This window comes from Aricia agestis, chromosome Z (assembly GCF_905147365.1).
Source record: "Aricia agestis chromosome Z, ilAriAges1.1, whole genome shotgun sequence".
Taxonomy (NCBI): Eukaryota; Metazoa; Arthropoda; class Insecta; order Lepidoptera; family Lycaenidae; genus Aricia; species Aricia agestis.
Window position 1 is genome coordinate 29,910,738 of NC_056428.1, and position 18,633 is coordinate 29,929,370.

At 37.8% G+C, this 18,633-nt stretch overlaps 1 long non-coding RNA gene across 1 annotated transcript in view; it reads right to left on the minus strand.

Annotated features, from left to right (window-relative positions):
- Positions 1–6,781: 6,781 nt before the first annotated feature.
- The window catches only part of LOC121738454, a 285,981-nt gene continuing 274,129 nt past the window's right edge, over positions 6,782–18,633 (minus strand). Inside the window, exon 3 of the long non-coding RNA XR_006037290.1 lies at positions 6,782–6,915. This is a non-coding gene — a long non-coding RNA (uncharacterized LOC121738454). The remainder of the gene's footprint in view (positions 6,916–18,633) is intronic.

The following is an 18,633-nucleotide window of genomic DNA, read 5'->3' on the forward strand; positions in this document are numbered from 1 at the left end:
GGTAAAAAGAGACGTGTGATACATGACAGCAGCACACTTTTTTTTGACGTCCAGTCGGCACGTGCCGCACGTTGACAATTTAATCTCATAGAATTCATGTTCAATCATGCTTGTGTAAGTGTATACGTACACATATTTTTCACACAGATGAAAACCAATTTCGGTTTCGTTTGACAGCTCGAGATTGTTGCTCTATTTCGCTAGGTATATTAACTTTGTGGTCGAATCACATTTTTACACAAAGACTTTGACATGGTCGTTGTATTGCATCCATATAATTAATATTAATGGGAAAGTGTGTGGCTGTCTGTCTGTCTGTTACGAGTTGTAACCACGCTAAAACCGCTGAGCCGATTTTGATGAAATTTGGTATAGAGATAATTTTAGATATATCTAGGTACGATAATATTTTTTATCTCAGAAAAATAATTTACGGTTCCAACAGGATAAATAAATTTTGGCTCAACGGAGTCGCGGGCGTCGTTTAGTATTCTGTGATTATAATGTAGTGGCTAGCTTTTCTGAACGAGGCAAAACTTTATTAAGCGATCTGTCACTTAGACTGGGTTGCACCAACTAACTTTAACTTTAACCATAACTAGGTATAACCGGAAAAATTGACAGATGTCGTATGAGAATATGGGGTGTTTGGTACGCCATATTTAACTTTAACTTTACCCACGCCTCTGGTGCAACCCAGTCTTATTATTGGGATAAACAGAAAAGGGCCCAGGCTATATTTCTACAACTGCTACTTGTTGGAAATATTTTGATTTTAGATTCAGGAAAGTCAACAAACAAGGGTGTAAACAATATTTTTATCCTGGAATTGGCTTGCTTTAATCGATTCGTGAGCGAGTCGGAGTTGCATGGTTTTAATTAGTTTACGTAAGTAGACGGTATGTATTCCCAGTGCTATTTCATACTCGTAACTATAATTTGTAATCAATGATTTCAAAACACAAGAGGGGCTGTTAGGTACACAAACTGTTGAAGGATAAAAATGTGGAAGTGATCTATCTGTGTCACAAATTATACAAAATATAAACGGCAAAAACCATAAAGTTAATATACCGATAGCCGATAGGTATATTAACTTTATGGCAAAAACAGAATAAAGGGGGCGACTAACCCAAAAGTGTCGTTTTTATAATTAATTTTTATACTTGAAAATAAGCACCGAATTGTTTCATTTTCTATAATTAGATAGGTACTACATTATATTTCCGAGAATTCGATCTGAAGAGAAAACACGATATATTAAAATTTTCTCGATAGAAAAAAAATCACAAAGATGCATCTAATTTTCACGAATTTTTCATTTATTGCCATAACCGTGCATTGAACTAAGTTAATATTTTAACACATTGTATAAAATTCTATCAGTGAGAGATCGACCTAGCGGATTTTTAAAATGTTGTATATTTATCGAGTTATTGAGAAAAAACTAATTTGGCGATGAATCCGCGTCGTTCTTTTTCACCTGGCATATGAAAGACGGGCGTGAGTGTGAAGAGAGACGGACGATGTTTGACGAGAGAAGGACAACATTGTTTTAATGCTGTTCCAGGTTTGGAATCATTCTAGTTATTAGACTTTAGAGTCTCTTTTTGCTATACTAATTACTTATATTAATATTTATGTCAAACTTAAATTTCCCCACTTATTTAACATTAACACAGGTTAACAGCGCCGCAGAATGCAGATCCGCAAGCAAGCACACTTATTCATATTTTAAAAATACCTAGTTTAATTCAAATTTCAATCTGCAGTCGTTGCAGTCACTTTTAGATTTATTATTTTTTGGAATCGCGGTGCGCAAAAACTTTGGGTATCGTTGAGCAGTAAATTTGTAACTTTACAGAATGGGATAATTTAGGTGGGGCTACTTTTTGTTGACATGTCTCATCTATATTTGTTAAGTTTGTACGATAGCATTCAACACATGAAATCCTACACCAGCGCAAACTTGTTTAACTTATTAAGGCTTTATGTCTAAATTTATAAAGTTATATCAAAGTCCATCGAAGAGTAGTTTATCTGGCTAACTCGATCCTTTGGGAGACTCGGTACAAATATCTTGGTACCTACTATTTAAATGGTAAATTGTTGCATTCACCGGATGTCATAGTTCTGTCTTCCTATTCTCGCGGGAGTTTGACATGTCAAGAGTTAAGTACTCAATTACTTATGGTAATACAGAGCTACTTTAAATGGTTAGGCATAGTAAGCTACGAGTACTATTATTATACCAGCTATATCTCATTAAAATAAGCTTAAAATTTTATTTTTTAAATTAGCCTTTGCCTAAAAGTAAAATATTTATAAAATCTCTATTTTTAGTTTCCCTTCGCCAAAGTTTGCTTTTTTTATGAAATAAGGGGGCAAACGAGTATACGGGTCACCTGATGGAAAGCCACTTCCGTCGCCCATGGACACTCGCAGCATCAGAAAAGCTGCAGGTGCGTCGCTGGCCTTTTAAGAGGGAATAGGGTAATAGGGGAGGCTGTTTCACGCCGGTTTTCTGTGAGAGCCGGCCCATTTATGCCGAAGCATGGCTCTCCCACGTCTGCTTTAGTTTATATTATGGTATTACACAGAAATCGTAAATTTGACTGCAAAGCAAACTAACTTATGAGGCATTATTTTTTAACCTTTCTTAAGACGCGACCCCCCTGCACCCTTTATATTTTTATGAAAATTAAGTATAAAAATTAATAATTATACATTCTTATTTTACATTTCTCTTACTCAATATTCCATATATATCGATACATTAAATCGATTATTTTTACTGAAATAGTTTTCTCAACCTCTGGCGACCTTCCTACAGAAGCTTCGCGACCTCCCAGGTAGTCGCAACCCACAGATTGAAAAGCAATGCTGTAGAGTGTAGGGTAGACCCTTTTCCAGGGCTTTTTTTGGTGTGGTGATAGGTAGAAGTGGGTAAATATTCGCAATCAAAATCGGTTGAGCAGTTTTAGCGTGGAGTTTATGCCCGGAACTCAACAAATTCCTTTATTGCGCGAGAACCGTACATTTTTTGGGGATAAGAAGTATTCTATGTCCTTTTATGGGGCTTAAAGTATTTTCGTGCCTACCCATGAAAATCTTTGGGAAAACTTTTTATTGGGAAAAAGGCAAACATACATTAGCAACTTAGTAGCACGAATTTTGAACTTCTTACCAAAAAAAAATGGTCGGTTCTATGGTTTAAGCGTGAGACAGACAGACACACTTTCCTACTTAGATCTTTGTCATTCACACATGACTTTTCTAATACATCAGACGAAGGCGTACATATAATTCGCTCTGTAAATAGTTTTATTAGCTAATTAGGCTTTGCATACGTTTGTGTTTAGTTCGATCTGAATTCTGAACATTCGAAAAGTGGTTGTTTACCGAAAAATCCGTATAGAACGTAATATTTCCCGCGCCGCAGTGTCACCGCGTAGAACCGATGCATAGTTTGCGGTCAATAGTTCGCACGCTCCGCAATGCACATTAAAAATATAACCACTATTTTTAACGTGAATATCTTTTTATAGCTAAAAACCTTTTGTAGATGCTAGGTATTATGTACCATATTTTATACTAATACAACATCGTTAGATGAATAGTGGGTAAATACCTCATTTTTACCAACTGTAAATCATAATTTTCATTATAAAAACAAAAGAAACAGCAGTTTCTTCAGGCTAACTTTAGATAAATAATAGAATTCGCCGAAATACTTAGTTGGTAAGGAGTTTGCAAATATGCGGCTTATTATTATACTACATAATATATCCCCCATCTGCCTAGGAATCAACTTCTCTGATAGTACATGGACTTTCTGTCATTCTCGCGAGTGATTCGACGGCGACGGCAGGTAACCTGAGACAAGAAGGGCCAGAGGCGGCGGGCGTGGGCGACGTGGACCACCGCTTACGGCCTCGCGGTCCAAGGGGCTTTGCAACCCAGATTTTTTTTGAATTGCGATTTAGATAAATAATAATCAAACTTTTATATTTTATACAATTTTCAGTACCAAAAATTCCTTCTCTCAAGATCCGCCCTTTTGCGTCATCACTCATCCATCAGGGGGCCTCGTTAAATATATTTTGCCTACATCAAATTTAAGGCTTGCCCCGCCACTGAGTCAGGCAGATGTTGATGCATGTTCTAGATTCACAGTTTAATCTTGTCGGATACGGACAGTAACGGACGCGGAGTTGCATCTTTTATTTACACCACATTCGAATACCTGTTGCCTATTTAAAAGCTTCAATATTTAACGCCTCACCTCGATGGATCTTGCGTTATACTTCTGTAATATGATAACCGCCTTCGTCTGGTGGTGTAGAGTGTAACTCGGAGGTTGTAATTTAGATTTCGGTGATGAAAAAATAATCCAAATTCGGTTAAGACAACGAAAGCTGGTCACGTTATTGTCTGAAAGATCATTCATGCTTCAGATGACCATTTAAAAGTCAGTCTAGCGCCTCCGTTAGTCGTATGGAAAATTTGCCCCAGGATAAAAGGAAGCTCTTGTGCATAGCACACTTTCGCATCATAAATACGATGGCCCGGTTTTAAAGAAACCGGCCGTCGTAATCGCAAAATGCAAATTTTTGACTGGGTCCACTTACTTACTTTAATTTACAAGTGTAATAAACTAAGTAAGTAATTTAAACAATTTATATTTTATAGTATAATACATTGTACATATCCTGGTAAAAATTCATATCTACTAAGTTCAAACATTTTCTAAGATTATTTTTATAGAACATAATATTGGAATGTGGTAAATTTAGAAATACCGATAACATTCGATAGTCTGGTAACTTCAGACCTAAATAAAGAACTTGATTTTGTTTAAAATACAAAGTAAAGGTTCGTCCATGGTAGTACGTCTATAATTTCTATAGCAAAAGAAAATTACTGAGATCTCTAAGCCAATTCGTTACACTGTGAGAGTAGTGCAAAGATTGTAAAATTAAATTTTTAAGTTATTTATTTCCTTTAAACCTAAGCCTAAAATATTATAATTGAAGTAGGTCGAAAAAACTTAACTATTTTACTTTAATTCGTATTTAGCTTCTAAAATTCTGCAGTCGCGGTGGAATAGCTTGATAAATAAACGAATAGCTCGAGATGGCTAGTCAAGCAGCACTGCTGAGCACTCGTCCAAAATTGTTAAAAATTAAAGGAATTGGTTAACGTTGTCGTGATACAATCCAGTTTCATCGTTCGTTAGTTTTTCATTGCAAAGTAAGTACTCTGACATGACAATACATCGGACCAGTAGTTTACAGGCTACAATAAAACATACATAATATACATACATACCGCCAAAAATTAGCTTTCTTTTGCTTCGCCTGAGTAGCTTTAATTTTGATAGATATACAGACTGTGTATTTATCCTTGTATGGATTATCCCAAAAGACTTTTCTACCGTATCAGACAAGGCCGCTTAGTACCTATAGATACAGACGTTATCGGTACTAAGTGTTAGGGTTTATTACTGAGATGGCTAATTATCCACCAGAAACCTAATTCAAAAGTACATAGCTATGAAACAGAGTATTAAATATGAACACAATATTATTATCATATTAAAGTAGATGACAGCGTAAGTGTTGGAAGTTGAGTAAGTAGGATGTAAGTCAAACTTCACAATAGGTAGATGTAGGTCTACGTAGCCCGTAGCGCTTCTACGTCATGCAAAACTTATTACAACCCGACGTTATAAAGCTTATTTAGGCCAAATAACATTAAAAGTTGTGATAGTTATAAAATTATATGCGTATGATTTTCATGTGCTAGTTCACGAGTTGGCATTATAAATATCCTTTTTTAAAAAGTTATTATTAACTTAATAAATACGATTGAAGGATTTTCAGCAATACATTCAAAAGGAATGCACTTTTTATAATGTTACGTTCAAAGATCGAAAACGCTCAGTGAGCGGAAACATAGCTCAAAACGCGTTGCAGTCACAGTAAAACATCCAGGCTCTAAAGTATAATGAAAACGCGTACGACGCGTTGACCATACATTGTGGCAATCACAGAATGACCAAATAGAGTTGGTGTAGTGACTAGTGGCTGACATGCTATTCGATCTCAACGCGGCTGTGGCAAAATTTAAGAAATTTACATTGCAGCTGTGTGAAGAATATTTGCTTCTCTACGAATGTTTTCATCTTAATTAATTATGTTGTATACTGATGTCCAACATTATTTTAAAATAATTAGAAGTATTCTTAATCTTAATCGGATTATTTTAAGTCTATAACCTCACTATAACTCACCGGGAAGCCAACGCGACTTAGCCAGTGATGACCATGGCAACGTCCAAGCAACGTCTGGCGTCTCTACGTCGCCGCAAGCAGAAGTAGAGGTGACATGGTAATGTCACTGGGTACGTCGCGACTCGCGATGGCGTGCCGGTGAGTATAGCTCTTTAAATAACTGTCTATAGGTACTTATTATTATTCATAAACACAGCTCCATTTCGTGAGTTCTTTAATTAGTGAGCAAACGAAGCAATTCGCAATTCTTACAATCTGTTCCGCCCGTCTACGTTAGCCACACGACTTCCAAGCGTAGTATTGAGCTGATAAATATACAGGTTGCAACAAAACCAAGTCATAATACTTTCGGGTGTGTATGCGTTCTTTGTATTTTGTAAAATGTTTTTTTGTGATTCGTATGAGCAAGCGTCCCAGTGACAAGAGTTTGCCCATACAAAAGTTTAAAAAAGAGTTACTCTTTCAGCCTGAGGGCCTAGACAAGCGGCAAGCGATTATCGCCAACGCCAACGCCACAAAATGTATGGAATTTGACATTAGTATTCGCTAGCGAAGCGATGACTTATGTCAAATCGCATACATTTTGTAAGCGTTTACGATGATCGCTTGCCACTTCTCTACTAGAGCTGCTACTTTCAGTTTTCTCAATTTCAATGAACTATATACAGGGGACTCATACACACCCTAAATTATTATCATTTTGTTTTGTTACATTATGTAGAATACTAGATGCCGGCAATTCCGTTTGAAGTTCGTTTATCGAGCGGGTATCATTCATTTTGCCGCAACAAAACTATCCTATGTCCTTTCGCGGGCTTTAAAGTATATCTTTTTCAAATTTCATCTAAATCGGTTAAGGGTAAGGAGGTAGCAGGTAGTCAGGGTCGTTTATATAAACAGCTTAATATTAATCTAATTAAAGCAATTAAATGGTTTTTTAGACGAGATTAATAGATATTAACTTTGCTCTGATGTTTTGTCTTAATTTAATTTTTTTGCCTACAGATTTTTCATCAATATCCTTACTAATCTCATACACACGAGACGTAAAACATAAATATTATATATTTTTTTAGTTATGAACACAAAACGAGGTAACAGATAGACATTACACGTCAGTCTGTTATACACTTCTGAATTGATTGTGATAGATATGGAAATATTTTGAGCCCAAAAAAAGACATTATTTTTTATTATTTTCGGCACAAAATCAACTTATATAAAACTTATATACAACTTATAGATAATTATAGTTATTTTGTTCAAATGCGATGTATGAAGTTATGAAGAGAGCCTTATGATGTATCCAATTTTTATAGACTTTGTATGTCACACGTCAAAAATCCAGTGCATCCATATTAAGAATAGATATGTTCGAAATAAATCCATAGTTCGATGCAGTCGAAGTATAACTTTATTCCCTATTCCCACAGATGTCAATAGAGTTTTGAAACTTATAAAATATAGTAATAGTCGATATTTTTTAGAAAATTTACTCGAGATTGTAAACGCAAAAGTTTGTCTACTGTCTGTATGTCTTATCCCTCCATGCTTAACCCGCCTATTTTTTTTGTAAGGCTTTAGTATAAAATACCTTTGCAAAGGGCAATAGTTTTTTTAACCAATGGCCCATCCATTGGTTAGAATCTCGACAGATTTGAGAAAGATTTTTTTATTCCAGGAAAGTACGGTAATTTTTTTCGCAGCAAAATATTCACGCGGGAAGAACGAATGTTTGAACAACATTATTACGAGTTGTATAATATACATTGTGTCCCGACACCGGTGTCCGATCCTTTAATGTCATGATCTATGGCATATTTTATCGACAAATTGGCCCTCAAATTTTTTATTCTCTTACGGTTGTAAAATGGCAGCCATTTTAGTTTTTCTCGGGCTTTCACACTAATCTGACCATTACTTCTCATGTAAATGTCCTATGAAGATAAAAAGATCTCATTTGATAGCTAAACTTGTGGACTACGCTTACACAGGCAATATTTTATAAATTTCGTGGAATTAAATATAGAAAAACCAAAGTTTAAGAAAAAAAAATGTGTAATTTTTAATTAATGTCTTTTTATTAAAAATCTAGCACATTAAACTGGTTCTTTTTTGTTTTAAAAAGATAGAGGAGGTTTAAATCTTAAATAAATTCTTTACTTTAATATTCTAAGTCAGATAGTTTAGAAGTTATAACGATTTTCCTATAAAGTATAGGTCAGATTAGTATGAAGCCAGAGAAAAAAATTTTTTTTCAAAAGTAAGAAAAAATAAATATTTGAAAGTCAATGTGTCACTAAAATATGCCATAAATCATGAGTTCGATTTATTTTTCTCCAACTTTTGAATAAATTTTTTTCTCTGGCTTCATACTAATCTGACCTATACTTTATAACTTCTAAACTATCGGGCTTAGAGCATTGAAGTAAAAAATTTATTTAAGATAAAAACCTCATCTATCTTTTTAAAACAAAAAAAAAAACAGTTTAATGTGCTAGATTTTTCACAAAAAGCCATTAATTAAAAAATACACGATTTTTTTTCTTAAACTTTGGTTTTTCCATATTTAATTCCACGAAATTTATTACATATTGCCTGTGTAAGCGTAGTCCACAAGTTTAGCTATCAAATGAGACCTTTTTTATCTTCATAGGATATTTACATGAGAAGTTATGGTCAGATTAGTGTGAAAGCCCGAGAAAAACTAAAATGGCTGCCATTTTAGAACCGTAAGAGAGAGAAAAAATTTGAGGGCCATTTGTCGATAAAATATGCCATAGATCATGACATTAAAGGATCGGACACCGGTGTCGGGACACATTGTATACTTCAAACTATTATTGTTTAAAAATCCCAATATCAAATTGCATAATTTCTGGGATATTACATTAAAAATAGATTCCGATGTTTTAAAAAGGTCCTTGGGAACTGCATCTGAGATGTTGCGAGCAAAATGAAATATACTATTATGCTATAAAGTATAAACTCATATAAGGATATGAAAATATTGCCTTAACTACAGGCCTCCTGCGGCGCGGCAATAAACATATATTATGACTACGGACTGAGAACATGCTGGGGTTGTTATATGTTACGCTATATGTATGTGCTATTTGTTTCAAGGACCGTTGCCTGCACTCCTCTATAACATTAAGATTTTGAAGTGATCACACTTGACCACTTAAAAATCTTAATATTATCTAAAACTACAACTGTAGTTTTTGACGGTTGTAAGTGCGATGCCCGCGTTGGTAAATGTTGTTTCCAATTATTTGCTATCGTTAGGCAAAGCAAGAAAGTAAGAGAAAGTAATATCTCCCTATTTAGTATTTTTCAACCGCAAGGCGAAACTTAATATCCTTACGCCTGCTGTTTCATTTTCATTTCTACCAGCGCTACAGAAGTACAACCCGTTTTTAGGGTTCCGTAGACAATAAGGAACCCTTATAGTTTTTACTTATATAAATAGTTTATACTTTTTATTTTTAATATCAAGCTGTAGATTTCAGTGTAATTGTAGAAATTTTACAAAATGCAGTTGTGAGAATGACTGAACACATCGCGTGTTAACAGATTAACACAATTAAGTGCTAGTACCGTTGTTAATGCTCTGAAGATGAAATACCAACTTCAATTTAATATACCACTTACATTTGCCTTGCTCGCTTAGTGGATACTAGGCATTCCACTTGGTTATCTAGACATCATTGTTAACTAAGGATTGTTCACTACAACTGTTGTTTACTACAAGAAATTAGCCAGATTTTTTAGAAGTAGGTATATCAATTAATAGTTTTGGTTACACGTTTTCGCAAATGTGTACAAATTGTTCAAAAATACTGTGAAACTAAAAAATGTATGAATCCGATGTAGGTAGCTTGATAAAAATGTTTCTTGTTATTGATTTTATTCAATGATATACTGTATAAAAACTGAAAAGTAGACACTGTTAATTTTAATTGCTGATACAAAGGTTATTGTAAACTTCAATAATATCTATGATTTCTAACTCGGTCTCTACACTAGACCATAATTAAAAAGAACAAAGAGTTAAAAAACAAAGAATGATAATAATGAGTCAGGTCCCTGGACTAATACATGATCATATTTATACCTCGATTCTGCTAAATTAGTCCAACATTAACGGCTTAACAGCTTCGATACTGACCGGATCATATGAAATAATGAATTATTAATCTCATCGCTAAATATAATTTACAAATTCAGGACATGGCATGACCTTACATAACAGAAGTCTAGTCTCCCTTTGTCTTTTTCGACCAGCCCCTTTAGCATGGTTTCCATACTTTCGCATTTCTACAGTGGCCATGCTAAAGGGGTTGGTCACATTTTCAGACGCCAGTTTATCATTCACCCATCCCAAAAATGCATAATATACAGGAGTTTTCTTTGCCCAAGAAAAAGTTAGCTATTGACGTCAGACTGGAATCAACATCAAAGCTGCATTACTGTTGGTTGGAACTAACGGAATCGGGGTACTGGCCTAGCTGCCTTCCCACGGGAGTTACTTGTTAACGTGTAACTAATATAGAGGTAAGAAATAATTATCCCTTGACTATACTGCTGATACCTAATTAAAAGCTTTGTTAGATATTTTGTTACATCCTTTTCTAGGTTACATGTTTATTTTTAACCGACTTCAAAGAAAGGAGGTTATCAATTTGACTTGTACGTGTGTGTTTCCAGAACTGCCTAGTTTTCGTATATATATGTCGCAGCCGACTGGTTTTGATAGCCGTTCAATCAAACAGCTAGCCCTTTGACTAAACAACGCCATTCAATCATACGTCTAGCTTTTCTATTGAATATTTTAGTTGCTCAAAACGTTCAACACTACAGCTGATTCAAAAGCCGCCGTCTAATTGAAGTAGTTCAGCGCGCACCGCTGCGGCGCTAGGTGCGTTTTATTTACAATATGGCGTCAACTAGCAGATGTTTGTTGGTGTTTGTGGTTGTTTTTCGGAAAGAAAGTAGTTAATAAAAGTTACAAGTGTTATTAAAGAGACAAAAATTGTCGAGGCACATACGAGTGAATTAAAATTTCAACAAATATTCGAGGAGAAATTACGGGATTATGAAATGGATGGACGCAGCCTCCCCCGAAAGGGGGATTCGGGGGCCACAGCCCCCCGTCAAAACAAAAACAAACACAATCCAGAAAGTCCAAAAGTTGGTTAGGTTAGGTTAGAATTTAGACCACAACACAGAGGGAGCCGAGCGAGCGCAGCGAGCGTGCTGCGGCAGCAGCCGGCGACCGCCTTTAAATAAAAGGGGGCTCGGGGGGAACAGCCCCCCGCCAAAACAAAAACAGACCAGTTGGCTAAGCATCGTCTAGCTGTAGTGTTGAACGTTGTAGTCAACAAGTCGGCTAAACGACGTATAGCCGTGTGATTGAATGGCGTTGTTCAGTCAAAAGGCTAGCTGTTTGATTGAACGGCTATTTAAACCAGTCGGCTGCGACATATAAAATGTTAACGGCGTCTGAACAAATTCCAAAAGTGTATGTATGTTTATATATATGTATAATATATTATGTAAGTATGGATGTATGTTTTTATATTTGTGTTCGCATATCTCCAAAACTGCAAGTCCGATTTAAGTAAGTTTTGATGTACTAGGTTTTGTTCAACTTTAAGGGAAATGGGAATACTGCAAGTTTCATAAAAATCGGTTTGGTAGTTTGAGATAGGGAATATGAAGTACAATTTTGAAGTCAGTTTTTTCTATATTATATGCAACTTGTACAATTATTTATTCTTATCATATTTTATAAAGATGTATATTTATTTCAATTTGAAGTGGCGAGTGCATTCGACATGATCTTCTTATCGGACTTGAAAACAAGACTAAATTTAAAGCAGGTTCGTTTTCCCTGTACCGGGAAAATTACAATTGAAGACGTAAGGGGATGAAGTGGACAATTGACAATTTTAATTTTTACTAAGTAAACGACAGGACCGGGAAAATGATGACAACAAAAAAAAAGATTTTATGTATAGCCAGATATATATCAGCCAAATGATTAAAGTAGGTAAGTTGCAAGGTTTGTTCAAATTATAAGGGAATAAATTAGTAATTGGCCATATAATGTCATAAAATGTTAGTTGTCCACTTCATCCACTCATGTGGTTAATTAAGTTTAATTAATCTATTCACTTTCAGCATCAAATCTGTTTTATTCTGATGTTGACATTAACGGCCGCACTTAGAGACATTAAATAATAATTACATAATTTAATTATTATTTAATGTCATTATATCTTAAAGATATAATATAAGATTGATTGTTTTGATATTTTGCAAGTAGGTTTTCGACTTTCGATAAAGTCAAGCTGCAGATAAAATACTGGGCTGGACTTATATTTTTTATGACTATTATAGGCCACTTTCATTTGCCGGAGTACGAACTGTGCCGCCAGCCTAAGACGCTGCCGCCCATAGGCCATGGTCTATACTACCTATACATAAATCCTGACCTATATATAAAATATATTAAAATTTATAGAGCTCTAGAGCAATCCAGTGTTAACTAGCAAACGGAAACAATAATTAAAACTTTATCTTCGCGGAGCTCTTTTATCTATGCCCGGCTGCTGAGTTTTGAATTTGATTGCGACATCTTTAGCGTTAGTTTTGATATTACAAAAGATTCAAGGAACTTCTCAGTTATAACTGTCTGAAAGTAAAATTTTTTCATAAGCTATAATAAAAAAGTTAAGTCGAATTATAATAACTTTTCAAGTTACATAGCAATAGCGTAAAAATATTAATAGAAATATACGCATCTACACACACTGTCTACTCTAAATATTAGGTTCTTTGAGATACTAGAAAATAACGATCTATGGAATATCATAAATCTCATGGATATACTAGGATATTGAATTACACCTGCATCTCGTTGTATTTCGCATTATATTTCAGCTTTATTGAGTTATATTTCCAAAGAGCGATACAAACTAAAATGTAGAAGTGGGAAATATTGCTTGAGTAAGTAATAATAGTTGATTTTAAAAGGCCACAGTCCATTATAGACTTGTATTATCTCATACTTTACAGTGAATTTTGTAAACTTAATATTTTTGAGGGAGCTAGGCCTTTGCCTAGCATTAGGATAGTATGGGATCTTAAATTTTTTTTAGTGTGAATATTTTTAAAACTATAAATGTAATAAACAATAAACACCAAAAAACTACAATTATAGCCACTGTAAAACCACAACATTCCATCTAGCACAGCCTGGTAAAAACAATTTAGATTACCTGTACCGTGTACGTCATATTTTAGACTCTTCGTGTATTTTGTAAAGAGTATTATATTGTAAAATTCCATTGAACAATCTCAACAAGTTGTGAGTGTGCTCGGGCTTTATATCAAAGCAGACCTCTCTTAGCTGCAGCAGGATTTTATTTACACCAAGGATTCCGGGAATTTCCGCATGGACGACAACGTCATGTACTTTGAAAACTCTAAAGGGTTATTTGCAAATATTTTCCACTCGGACATAATATAAATCCTACGTATCGACAAACTTCTCATTTTTCTTTGGAAAATACGAATCTGTCGTAGTAAACAATGTTTTACATTTTATTAATGTAACTTTGTACTTTACATCAGCCATACAGTAAGCAATAAGGTAAAATGTTGGCTAATGATGGAACCCCATTCCCCATACCATATAATCATGGTTAACGCTGCTGTCATATTCGATATCAATCATTGGCAATCATAGACATATATGATAATACACATATTAATACAATAATTTATGTTGGTCAATCAGATTCTCAAATTAGTAAATGCAAAAATATTTAAGACAATAAGCAACAATTGAAAACGGAAAAAAAAAACTAGCCGGTCGTACTTGAAATGACATTGGGGTGTAAACAGAGTGATCGTACAAGTTAAGCGTTTTAATATTAAAATAGAGCAAACCTTTTGTATATTTTAGCGGTGCTTAATACAGACATTCGGCTCGGGTGTGCCGGAAATGTAAAAACTACGTGCATTTTTAAGCAATCTATTAAACGTAATTTATTGATATTGTTACGTGCTAGGGTTCGAAGGATTTGGAGAGAAAGACCTGCTGACTCTCTTGAAGACTTTATTCACTAAGTCTAGGTCACACAAGCACACACTAGGTCACAACACTTAGCACTAAGTCCAAACACTAATCACTAGGTCCAATCACTAAGCACTATCACTGTCCTAGGTCGTAGCCAAGTCGCAGGTTTCACTGGTTCACTCACTGGTTCACTCACTTGTTGTCACTCTGAAGTCGCTTTGATGATCGCTCGTTCTTGGGACAACTATCTGAAGATGGAACTCTCTGCCGTTGGTCTTCTCCCATTTCCGGTAGAGTATTCCGTTTTGAAGTATCAGACTGTCCCATTGCGCCCAGTACGCCTTAGCGACAGCGCCAGTGGGTGCAACCTCACTCCAGATTGGTTTTACATCACCCCGTTTCTTCCATGTGATGATGTGCCGAATGTCGTCATCTCTCTCTTGAGCCTCCCTCATAGCATCATTCTCCCATGGACCCAAAGGACTTGTTCTCGTTAATTTTAATGTTACTTCATTAGATTCCTGCTTAACACAATGTTTGCAGTCTTCTGAACACGGCCTTCGTGAGAGTGCGTCGGCATTCCCATGCGACTTTCCGCTGCGGTGTTCCGTCTTGAAGTCATACTCCTGGAGCTGTTCTCAGGTGAACCCAGAAGGTCAAGTAGCTCCATCGAGCTACTTGACCTTCTGGGTTCTTGAATTATAGTAGCCACTTCAACGCTGCGTGATCAGTTCGCAGTAAAAACTGTCTGCCGATGAGATACTTGCTGAAATGTTGTAGCGTCTTTACGACAGCCAAGAGTTCTCTTCTTGTCACACAGTAGTTTCTCTCTGGCTTAGATAAAGATTTGCTGAAATATGCAATTACAACTTCTCTTTCACCCTGTTTTTGAGATAACACCCCTCCAATGGCCGTGTTGCTTGCGTCCGTGTCGACTATAAACTAACCTTCAGGTTGTGGATACCCCAGGATTGGTGTTTCACACAGATGTTTCTTAAGTTCTTGAAAAGAATCTTCAGAAGTCTCGTCCCAAATAAACTGTCGTTTATCTTCTGTCAGCCGATGTAATGGCTTGGCTATCTTTGAGAATCCCTTAACAAAACGTCTGTAGTAGGAGCATAGGCCGAGAAATGCCCGCACTTCGGTTTTGTTCTTAGGGGTTGGCCAATTTTGAACTGCTTCCAGTTTCTCCGGATCCGTCTGGATTCCATCACTGGAGATAACATGGCCGAGATAATTGACCTTACTCCTGAATAAACGACACTTTTTCGGGTTCAACTTTAATTTGGATCCCTCTATTTTGGCGAAAACTCGTTCTAAGTTTCGCAAATGGTCTTCGAAGTCGCGGCCAACAATGATGACGTCGTCCAAGTAGACTAAGCAAGCCTCTCCAACTAAGTCTGCCAGTACACACTCCATGAGTCGCTCAAATGTGGCAGGTGCGTTGCACAATCCAAAGGGCATGACGTTAAACTGCCATAAACCTTTACCGGTGGAGAAAGCTGTCTTCTCTTTTGGATGAATTTTCACCTGCCAGTATCCAGATTTCAGGTCCAGGGTCGAGAACCATTTCATGCCACTCAAGGTATCCAGAGTGTCGTCAATTCGAGGTAATGGATAACTGTCCCTGACATTATTGAGACGTCTGTAGTCCACACAAAATCTTGTGCTGCCATCTTTCTTCTTCACCACACTTGAAAACTCCGTCAGCGACATTAATTCTATAGTTGTGCTTCTTCATGAAATCCAAACCCAAGATGCAATCATCCATAATCTCAGCCACGATAACGTCATGAGGGTATGAGGACTCCCCCACATTCATCGTAACTGACATTTCTCCCAGGACGGGTATTGGCTGACCGGAGGCGGTAAGAAGCCGACAGTTAATTCTCCTCTTGTGCCTCCTTGCGGCTTTTATCAAATTTGGGTTCACTATTGTTCTAGAGGCTCCTGTGTCTAGAGTCATTTTACAATCCGTCCCGTTAATAGTCCCCTGAATCACCAGACTATTCCCGCTGCTTGCTTGGGAGACAACCGTTATTGGGGCTTCCTCCGTGTCAGCCAGCACTCGCCCCTTAGTCCTGGCTTTTATTCGTTTCCCTGCTCCCGGGCAGGGGACGAAGCCCCTTGCTTCTTTAGCTCCTCCATTTGTTCCTCGAGCCTTTTCATTCTTGTCATCTGGGTCTCCTTCTGCGGGCAGTTGCGCTGGAGATGGCCCCTCTCGCCGCACTTGTAGCACATGGCTCCAAAACTTTTCTTCGTGGGAGCCTTGACCTCCTTGACTTCCTCAGAGACCTCGTGGATCTTATGGGTCTGTCGTGTGTCACGGCGAAGAGCCTCGACTTCCAAAGCATCCGCCAATGCTTCCTTAAGCGAGGTGTGGTGACGAAGCCTCACTGCAGCTCTGACCTCCAGATCCCTGATTCCGTCGACAAAATGCTTGCACAATATTCGAGTCGACCATCTTGGCGTCAGCTCCTGGGTGTGCCTTCTTGAGGAGTTTTTCAATTTCCAACGCCCATTGTTGTAATCCTTCTCCTGAGCGTTGGACTCTGTCACGCAGTTGGGCACGAAACACGTGCTCCAGGTGTCGCTCCCCGTATCTGGATTCAAGGGCCTCCATCAGGTCTTTGAACCCATTTCCTGTATGTGCTTCCAGGACCGACAAGGCTTGCCCTCTGAGCGCGACAGTGAGAGCGGTCAGGCATTGTTCGTCAGACCATTCGTTGGCAGAAGCAACAGTCTGGAATTGCTGACGGTAAGCGTTCCAAGAAGTAGTGCCGTCGTATGGCGGTACTTTTACTCGTGGCCCGTGTGCCACTTCGGAAGTTCCACTACACGTCGCGACTCCTGTGGTTTCCAGGCGCACTACTTTTTTTTGTAGTTCAGTGAGGCCGGTTTTCACATTTTCCACATCAACCCCTAACCCGGTAACTCGTTCGTCGATTACGTCGACATCTTTACGAAGCTTAGTCACCGTGTCACTGACATCCTTTATAGCCAAAAGCGCTTTCTCTTGGAGGCCCTTTTGTTGCTCTTGTGACTCTTGCAAAGCGCCGAGCTTGCGGTCTTGTGACTCTTGCAAAGCGTGAATTTCAGCTCTTTAAGAATCTTATAAAGCGCCGAGCTTTCGGTCTTGTGACTCTTGCAAAGCCCCGAGCTTGCGGTCTTGGGCCTCCATCATTGCCTTCATTTCAGCTCTTTGCAGCTCCATTAATTCAATTAAACATTTTAAAAGAAGAGCCATTTGAGGGGCTGTAGAAGCTACAGGCGAGGCATGGTGGCTGGAGCCAGTAGGCAGGGCTTGAGCAGGCAGGGCCCGGTGGGCAGGGCCAGTGGGCGTGGCCTGAGTTGGCGTGTAGGCGGGGCCATGCCCAACGTGGGCGGAGCCTGAGGTGCGTGGCCAGTGGGCGTGTCCCAGTGGGCGGAGCCAGTGGGCGTGGCTTCACACAAAGTGGGCGGAGCCAGGTGGGCGTGGTAAGTGGGCGGAGCCAGGTGGGCGGGGCCAGTGAGTGGGGCCTGTCCCTCAGTGGGCGGAGCTTGGTTCCCAGTGGGTAATCACTAGGTCCAATCACTAAGCACTATCACTGTCCTAGGTCGTAGCCAAGTCGCAGGTTTCACTGGTTCACTCACTTGTTGTCACTCTGAAGTCGCTTTGATGAACGCTCGAACCGAATTGACTCGCCGGGCCTGCCTGCGGCTTTTTATATGGCGAGACGAATTCCAGAAAGTTCCCGATTCACGTAAACAAGTAAACAACCGTGGGAACTTTCTAGGAGGCTCGAGCATGTACCACAATAAAACTGCCGTCCTTACGATAAGTGCGGTAAGTTGAATTTTTTTGGCAAATTTAATTTAGACCTTATGGACTCAGTCATAAGGTCTAAATTAAAACACGTAAACACGCAAACAAATAAACGGTAAACACGTAAACAAACATTGGACCTTTCTAGAAAGTTTGAGTATGTACTTGCGCACCTCATGCCATCTAGTATTGAGTAGTGGATTTATGTTGCCTGTGCTCCCTCGGTAAATTTCGCTGGTTTGTCGCTAGATGGCACCACGTGTCCGTATACCATGTACCGTAACAATATCTTTGCGTTAAAAGGTTTACCTTACAGTTCGTGTTGGTTATGTTTTTATTTAGTTTAGGAGCTAAATAAAAACTTATTTTTATTGCTTCTTATATAGACTTAAGTTTAAGGTAAGGTTAGACTATTGGATACTGTGATAATACATATCATGCAAG